The following is a 9,487-nucleotide window of genomic DNA, read 5'->3' on the forward strand; positions in this document are numbered from 1 at the left end:
TAAGTGCTTATTCTTGGATATTCTTTGAGTTATGACAGTCTTGCAGTAAGCAAGCGCTATCAATTACACTGGTTCACAGTCTCTCATAACATCGGTTTTTGGTTATACTTTTGGCCACAGTTCACAATTGGGTTTCCCAATGTTGATCGCGTTTTCGGGTATTAGCTGTACATCATTCTTGGCAATCTCGTCCAMTAKTTCATTGCCTTCGMTGCTTTKGTGGCCTGGTACCCAGTAGAAGTAAAGTTGCTTACGTCTGGCAACACTTGCCACTGCTGGTCTGCTTATCAGGATGTTATGCGGTTACTGCCTTGATTGCTGCTTGGCTGTCCCCGTTGATGTTGACTTTTTAATTGCCTGAAGGTGCATTAGAGGCATGCTCCGCGGCTTTCGCAATAACAGAGATCTTAGCTTGTAATCCACTTTAAGTTTGCCTTATGGCTAACTCTGGACAGTATAKTCCTGCAACAACTCCWTTCTATAACTAKCAACRTATACGTATTAAATCACTGAGTTCATGTAGAGAACATAACTTTACCAAACCTTAAATCCTTCCGTCTAATTTTTCGCATATTTTCGGTATGGAGCTTGAGAATAAGGATCACGTGACGCTTGCTTGCGCGAAGAACATGTGCAGAATCCTAATCATAAGTGGAAGACTAAATTTGTATTACAAAAAAGCGGAAATTGTAAAAATAATCAAATAAACAAAGATCTAAGGTATCCAGGAGAGAAAAAAAAATTTTTTTGTACAGCTTTCTTATTATCATTTATAAATTTGACTTGATGTACTTCGCAGTTAATTCAATTTTATTTAATGACCAATTATATACGCTCCACATTCCACTTTACTTTTAACCCTTAAAATAATTAACAAAAAAAAAAAAACAAAGACATCTTCAAGAAGACCTAGTGACTACACAATAACCGAAAAATATTGGTTACTTTTATATTCTTAAAGCCACTAAGTCGTTYTCGTCGGCTATAATAAATTGCATACAAAATGTGGCCTAAAAGTTTTCGAAATAATTCTCTCTCTCCTCACGTTGGATCTCCTCAGTTAAACAATGTATGCTTGAATTTGAATAGCGGTGCAGAAATGTCCACTCCTAAGCGATAAAGGGTTAACGTTTTCATAAGTGACCTACCGTCATGAAACAAATCTAATTTGAACGGTTAGMATTATGAAATCTATCATAAAGACTTCTACGAGATGTGAACTACGAAGAAACATATAAAATGCTGAATAAGTTACCTATTGATGTTAGTACAGTTTATCACTATTTCATACAGCTACAAAACCATCCAAAACGTAAAAGTGTATAATCTGTCTCTTATACACATCTAGATGTGTATAATAGCCTTGGTCGTAGCCATGACGGTTATTCAGGTAGATATTCTATATTACTCTTCTAAAAATTAAGTTTATAGTCTTTCCTCTTTACAGTTGGCCGCTGCACAATTTTTACAAAATGACGATCAATTCATACCGATAAAGATGTAAAAAACCATCACCACTACCACAAGAAATGGAAAACCGACATTCTACTCACAAGAAGGACTATCACCAATAAGAAAAAAAAAGAAAAACACTTTTTAACCTAAATGTTGACTTAGCGCCTGAAGATGTGTTTGATGAACCAGATTTAATAATTGTAAAGTAAAACTTTAAATTCATTGTGTCTACATAATAAACTCATTAACATTATAATAGTCTGTACTATACTGTATATGGAGCAGATAAATTTCAAAGAGCATAGAAGAAACGTATTATATGCAAAAATGTTAAGAAGAAATGCCTTAACAATTGTGTTTGGCGATTTTAACGCCAGGATGGGCCATGAAGGCATCTTTTCTGCAACATTTGGAAAATTGAACCTCAAAGGCGAAACCTCTTCAAATGAGTCGAGTCTGATCGACTTCGCGGGCACTCGAAATATGGTTGTTTGTTCTATTCTATATTCTATTCGAGCACAAGAAATTTCATAAAGCTACTTGACTGTCTCCGGATGGAAAAGTGCAAAACCATATCAGTCATGATGCGATAGATGGACGACATGTCTCCAGTGTTCATAACATCGACTCGGATCATTGTCTTGTTGTATCGAAGATACGCGCGTCTCTGTATAGCAAAGCACCCCCGTCAACAAACGACGTCAAGAAGATAGAATCACAACTAAAAGGTTTTCTATTTCTGCTCTCTAAGAGCACAGTGGAAATGACGAACCAGATTCCCCAGTCGATGTTGATGAAATAGTTGTTCCATTCCGAACTCATTGATGAGATTCAGCAGCAGAGGCCGATAGATTACCGGTCGAGCTGTTCAAATACGACGACGAAGAACTCGCAAGGTGCATGCATTAGCTTCTTTGCAAGATATGACCTGATGAAAGCATTCCGAACGATTGGAATCTAAGTGTGCTCTGCGGTAAAAGTGGACCCCATAATCTTGGCCAATTACCTTGGGATAAGCATCTTTAATATCGCATATAAGATCTTATCGAGTGTAGTGTGTGTCAGACTGAAGCCTACCGTCAACAGTATGGCTTGCGAAATATCCATGAAAGGAAGATCGACAGACATTACCTTATCGTCGATTTTTAAGCCGCCTTCGACAGCATGAAAATGAACTGCCATTATTCCGTTATTTCTGAATGTGTTAGCCCCGCAAAGTTAATACGGCTGTGTAAGCTGACGTTGAATAATTCCAAAAGCTCCATCAGGATCGGGAAAGAACTCTCCTAGCAGACAAGGCGATTCTCTATCATATGACCTCTTCAATCTATTGCTTGAGAAAATGATACGGGCTGCAGATATAAATATAGTAGTTACAATCTTCTTTAAGAGTTTACAAATGTTGTCTTACGAACAAAACAAATGCGTCAGGTAATGAATTAGTGCAATACAAAATATCTCCTGTCATCAAACAAACAGCCGTCGCATTCGCTTCTATCTTGTAACCAGGATTAATACCAACAACAACGTCAGTTGTCTCAAAATCCAACGCAAAATATCACTTGCCAACAGGTGCTTTTTCCGACCGAGTAGACAATTGAGAAGTTAAGTCCTCTCTCGACGAACAAAGACCAAATACTACAAGTCACTCATCATCACCGTCCTGCTACTTTAGACCAATTGATAATATTCGCTGGAACCTTTCACTGGTTTCTGTTTTTTTTCTACAAATTCTGTTGCTATTCCTTGAAATAGTAATTATTCCTTATCCCTGTCGACATTGTTTCGTTTTAGAGCAGAACACACTCCATTGTTGCTGCGGAAATGTTTGCTGCCGAAATGTTTGTTACCGATATGCATTTGTCACATAAACCTGCTCCACCAACATACAATCAACCAAACTCTCTCCAATACTACTTTTAATTTGCAACCGTCGTACACTACTTTTTCCCAGCTTCAGAGTTGCCACCCGCAGCGCTTGTCGGTCAGCACTCAGCACTGAGCAGTCGTTAACATATTTGCATACGATTTTAATGGCACTTTTCACTTCTATCGCCTTAATGCTGCACTTGTCGTCACCGCCTTCACCGATTATTTCACCGATTGCTTTGTCACTGTGGTTGTTGCTGTTGTTGTTTTAGTTATTTTGTTGCCGCTGTCATGGTAGTGATTTGCATTGGTCGCCCAGGCGTCCCGTTAGTCGGTTTTTCTTTTATTGTACCGGTTGTTTGTTGCTGCTTTTGATGTTGCTCGGTCGCTTAGTGCCACTTTGGTGAGTTACAAGCAGTTTGGTATTCTCTTCCACTTGTCGCTTGTTTTGCCATGTGTTGCTCCGCTTAACAATGCTTTTGTAAATCCAATTGCGCTTCTCCCATGTTGCCACTTTTTTCCGGCAATGACATTCATTAAAAATTTCGTCTCTCTCCGGTAATGATGTTAATTGAATTTGATTTGATATGCTGCCCTCTACATTTTGTTCTCTTGTTGTAACTTTTGTCTGCTTCGCTTTGTTATTGCTTTTGCCTTCTTTACTTTGTTATTGTGCACAGCTCTCTTTTAATATGTTTTTGTTTTTGATTTTATATTTGCTTTTGGTCATGTTCACTCGTGTAATTTGCATTTTTCCATTTGCCATTACGGTTCGGAAATTTGTATGCATTTCTAGCAAATTGTTCCATTCGTTCGGGTGTTAAATTTAATTGTCGTCCTTCACGTTTGCCAACTCAGTGAGTCTCGCTCGTGCGAAGGTGTACTCGCTGTGACAGTTGTGAAATTTATGATCGCACCAATTTGTTTAACCTGACACAATGCAAAATAGTAGTTGACATTGATTGGTGTTTGGCCAATGCTTTGCTACCTGCAAAGAAATTTGAATAATTCATTGCTTATTCTTCTGCGTGTGAAATTTACAACTCTTCTTGTTGATTGGTTGTGTTGCGAAAGCGCATTGCTTCTGACAGCAAGCGGATTATAGAATGTTTTGAGAGCGTCAGCTGCTTTTGCAAACTTAAGATATTTTTTGGCTTTATTTCTCTGTGAAATAAAATCGATTGTCGCGTGAAGTTGCTTTTGAGGAAGTAGCTTTGATTATCGTCTTAAATTCAAATTTGATTCGCGTGCTTTGCGTCTGAGTGAAGGCTAACTTTTCGCCTTCACTGAATGAGATTGCAGACATTTGGTTGGGTGTGAGGAGATTGGGTAAATAATGATCTGATTTGAACTGTGGTTCAGGACTTAATTCTATGAATTGAAAGTTATAGTTTCATTTCAATACACTAATATTTATCTATCTATCAAATATATATGTATATCCTCATAATATAAGACGACTAGTGTACTATCAATGACTACTCCGTACCCCTTATTGCGTATAGCTGCTGATGTCAGTATACTGGACCAAGCAGAAATGCTTTTTTCAATAGCCTTTTTTGGCAGATCTCACGTAAGTTGCGTTAAGCTGTCATGTTAATTTTATTCAGTGTACAAAATACAGCTTGTACATGTACTGAAGCTGCTCAAATTTCTTCCCAATGGACATCACTTCAACCTATGGTCACTTGAAAAGTTCCAAAGAGATCCGATGTAAGATATCCAACCTAATAAAGATTCAAGAGCTGGAATCTCATTCATAAATAACAACGGTTCGGTGTAGTTTGTGAGCTGGTGGAATTATTTTCTTCCAAAATGATGACGGCGAAAACGTTTCCGTCAATGACAACGCTATCGGTCTAAAAAATCACTTGCTTCCGATCAATAAGATAACATAAATAGACGAGGACTCGAAGACTCACCTAGACCTAGCATATTGATAAAATCCAATATACTGCTGGGTGCTAGTGAGGCGATGTGATCTCTATTTGAAAACATGGATCCCAAAGTAGTTATCCTGCATCTGCAGACAGCTAAGTAGTCAAATAGCAGGTGTTCTAGAGTTTCCAGCTCTCTGTCGCAGAACCGGCAATTTGCGCAAGAAGCTAGTCCCATATTATATAAGTACTTTTTCAGCTTGCAGTGGCAAGTGTGGAATGCGACAAGTCTCTAGGGTAATGATTACATATTTACACATGCTGAGATTATAACCCCCCATAGCAACTTGGCATGTCGCATGTGGAACTGGCGAGCTCATCAGCCAGTTCATTCCCAGATGAGGTACACTTGTTTACGTTCCGCTTGACTATTCAACCGTTCTCTACACTACTGCACCAATAGCGATTTGATATCATAGGTAGAGATTGCTTTAAGCGCCGCTTGACGATCGCTAAGTAATACGTTATACGTTCATTGCGATAGTTTCGATGGAGGCTTATCTTCCCGCACAGACTTTTGCTAAAGACTTCTGCCTGAAAAATGCTCAAAGGTGGACCTGCAACTTCTACACCAATTCCCTCAGACGTTTTCGAGGAGGGACCACTAGATTGTTCAATTCTAAAGCAGTACTTCGAGACCAAAATCTTTCCATTCAGCCTTGCTGCTAAGGATAGCCTTAAACTTGTGGTGAAGTTTAACCTTTGGGCGCTCAGAAGAGGCACACCTCTCTGCTGTCATTTGGAGCTATGTGTGTTTGGCTACCTGACCGATTATTAAGTGAAATGTTGTGAGCTCAAGCGTGACTTCAAGTGCAGCCGTTGCGCATGTGTGCATTGCACCCGATACGGTTCTTATTGTCAGTTAGCAAAACTAGTAGGTCGTTCATAACAGGGGGGATAGCACTCCACGCTGTGGGCAGGTTCTTGTGGTGCCGAGACGATTCCTGGTATCTCCTTTGTGGTTTCCGCTATTCTGGTGCGCAGTACGGCTTCAATCTGTCTTTCTACAGTGCTTTGACTACGCTCCTTTGAAACGTGTTGATAAAAGCACCTTTGATGTATAGGAAGGTGCATAACATTACTTCCCCTCCTCCCAGCGAACTCTCTATCTCCGAAGTTAACGGGTACAGAGCAATATTCGTTGATCTGCTTGCTCTGTGAGCATATTGGTTCATATGCATCGATTAAATTTTCAGCGCCTTCGATCTTATTTCATGATCCACAAACTTTTCCATTCATTTTAGTAAGCAGGAAGTTAGACTAATTGGCATGAAGAATTTTGCCAGTATACTGTTCACTAACTTGGGTATCAGGAGAGCTGAATTTTGCGAACGAAGCTATAGTCCACAGTAAACAATTGCCTTGCGACTACCCAATCTAAGTGAGATGGCTAAATCAGTTTAGCTAATAGGGGTATTAATCGCTGCATGTTATATTTGAAGTAATAGCAAATGTCACAGCAATAGAATAGGTGATCCAATTTGGAACGTTGGTTGCGACTTTTACATGCATAAAGATATTTACGACAAATCTTTAGAAAGTTTAAATCCAATTCGCTAATTCTCTTTTCACAACGCACGCAGAGCAAAGCACATAAGAGAGCTGAAGGTCAAAGCAAAACTTTAAGCTCAAATTAACAACCGTTTATAAAAAAAAATGTGAAATGCGCAACAATTTAGTTGCCTTATCGTAGTTAGGATTATTAATAGTCGAAATGATGTTTGTTTGAGAGCCATGTTATTTTTCAAATTTCACCCTTTTACAGGCACATATGTCAGTATAATTAAGAAAAGTTGCTTCCCTCAAATAAGTTCCACATACAAATTGTTTCCCACTCATACTCGTCGACGCTCTGGAAACTTTGTTCAACCATATTTTTAACCCCATATTGCCAGCGGCTTCCCAAATACACACAAACTAACGCCAGTCCTCGACTGACTGTTTTTGAATCCCTTCCGCGCATATATGCTTTGCTCACTATCTCTAACAATGGCCATTAAAAAAAAAACGTATATTAGCAAGCAAATTAATATCTGCTCATACACATGATTTCCCCCATTTTGCAGCGCTTGAAGAAGCTCTTTATATAACTGTACTTTTTTCTATCAACGGCATGCAGATTGTGTGCCGTGCAGGAGACTACTTTTGTTTTTGTAGGAAAGTTTTTGATATTGGCAGAATATTAACCAGCCATGTACCAGTTTATAGTATGTATGTATATACACATATCCCTTCCCCTACAAGCTTATTATGAGCATTCTTCCTCCTCTTAAATACGAAACATGAACTTCGAAGTATGAAAATAAATTTTAGTTATAGCATCGATTAAGTAAGTTTGTATGACTCTCTAAGGGCACGAATATCAAAAACAACATATGCAGACACAACAACAACCATTCCACCAACACAGTATATCCTCGCAAATGATGGCTTTAGCAGCTTCTAGCTACTACAGAACCATTACATACATACATTAATGTTATGGCGTCGGATCTCTCTGTGGGATTAAAAGGAAAAGAAGAAGATAAATGTTGTTGTTGCCGTATGTGGTTGTGGCATAAAATAAAAATGAATTACCATTTAATTTGGTAGCATTGCCCTCGCTTGCCATGAAGTTAGCTAATTCCCATGAATTTGTAGTAGCTTTTGGCAAAAAACAACGTCAGACGTTGAACGATGCAAACTATTTCCATTTTTATGCGCTTGAAATTAAATTTCATACCCTTTTTATGCGAGGAATGTAGGTCGTTTAGYACTTTAAGCTGTCGAAAAATTACTTATATATTTTTGTGGGAAGCTGTTTTAACCCAGAAATACACGCAGAAGCTTAATAATGCGGTTCGATGTTTGTTTGTTGCTTTAAAAACGCAACCGAAGCTTAATCACCAATTAATTCCATCTATAGAAATTTCACCCTTACAACAGCACATGAGCTGTGGAGATATTTCAGCCTAAGAAGCACACAGGATGCTTTATTGTTAACTATAGCGACGACGTTGCTTGGTCTTGTTTTCAACGATCAATATAAAGATGATTAACTAATTATATCCATTTGTGAGYCAGAAATCTGTATGAAAGATAATGTTCTTGGATCACTGGTGATTAATTTAAAAAAAAATTGGATTACCGTGGTCGCGTAGATGATCTCCAGGACTCAGAAACAATGTGTYATGATAGACAATGTCCTGGAATAATATGCCATTTATTTTGAGAAATCTTGGATTTCCATGAATCAGCAGCTGATCTCCTGGAGAACCTTTGAAAAATGCGTCTGGTGGTTGAAACGTTTTTCCTGCTAGAAATGAACTTAAATCCAAAAACRAAAATTGTTTGTCTACTTTTTTATATATTCTTAACAAAGGGCTTAGCAAAACATCAGTGTTAATGGTTAAAATGCGTTCTCTCAACGGATTTACTCGCTCGATAGCCTGACTTCTTCTTGCCATTGCGGGGACCACGCTCTTTGTTGTCTCTGTTATTTGGTAACGAAAGCGATACAGGTCAGTGAAGCAGTACCCCAATATCTGCAGATGATACCGGAKCATAAGGTGACCTATATGAAATCACACAAGCTGTCTTAGTTTGTTTCCGTCAAATCCGGATCTGTTGAAGATCAGACTCTTGATTCCAGTAACGTTTCTGCCTGGTCCTTGCCGCTTTCCAAAGCACTTCTCGAAAAGTGGAAAGCGTTTTATATCGAACAGCCTTGCCTGTCGAAGATCAGGCAATTGATTTCAGCAACTTTTCTTAATGGTCCTTTCCTCTATCCATAGACCACCCGTAAAGTGAAGATGYCGTCTCTAGAAAAGAAACTCTTCTGTTGTCATCTGCACCAAATCATTATGCATGGAGACCATAATAATTTCAGATAGAAACCTAATGGCAGAAAAACCTTAAACTAWCGGTGACACTTGAAAAGTAACACTGTACTTTCTAGCTTCGAACCTATTTCGACTCGACTATCATTCTTAATTTTCTTCTTTCATTATTTTTCGCATGATATTAACACTCACTTTACAAGTTGTCGAAGAAACTGCTTTACACAGCTCTCTTTTCAATATTGCACACAAAAAGTTAAATCGCACTTTGCAAGTCACGTTCTAAGTACTCACGCTCTTTGTCATTTACTTGCCGAATGCATTCGCTGACATCACTTAATTACCACCTGTGCACATGGTGAATGTAATTTGGTAGTTTTGATTTTCGCACGTGTCTCGATTACAACA

General features: G+C 38.6%; 1 long non-coding RNA gene across 1 annotated transcript; it reads left to right on the plus strand.

Annotated features, from left to right (window-relative positions):
* The first annotated feature begins 1,358 nt into the window (after positions 1 to 1,358).
* LOC108966387 lies at positions 1,359 to 1,711 on the plus strand. Its single transcript, XR_001993182.1, has 2 exons — positions 1,359 to 1,390; positions 1,448 to 1,711. It is a non-coding gene; the product is annotated as an uncharacterized LOC108966387 (long non-coding RNA).
* Positions 1,712 to 9,487: the final 7,776 nt, after the last annotated feature.

This window comes from Bactrocera latifrons, unplaced genomic scaffold, assembly GCF_001853355.1.
Source record: "Bactrocera latifrons isolate USDA-ARS-PBARC rearing strain unplaced genomic scaffold, ASM185335v1 scaffold_16, whole genome shotgun sequence".
NCBI classification, from domain to species: Eukaryota; Metazoa; Arthropoda; class Insecta; order Diptera; family Tephritidae; genus Bactrocera; species Bactrocera latifrons.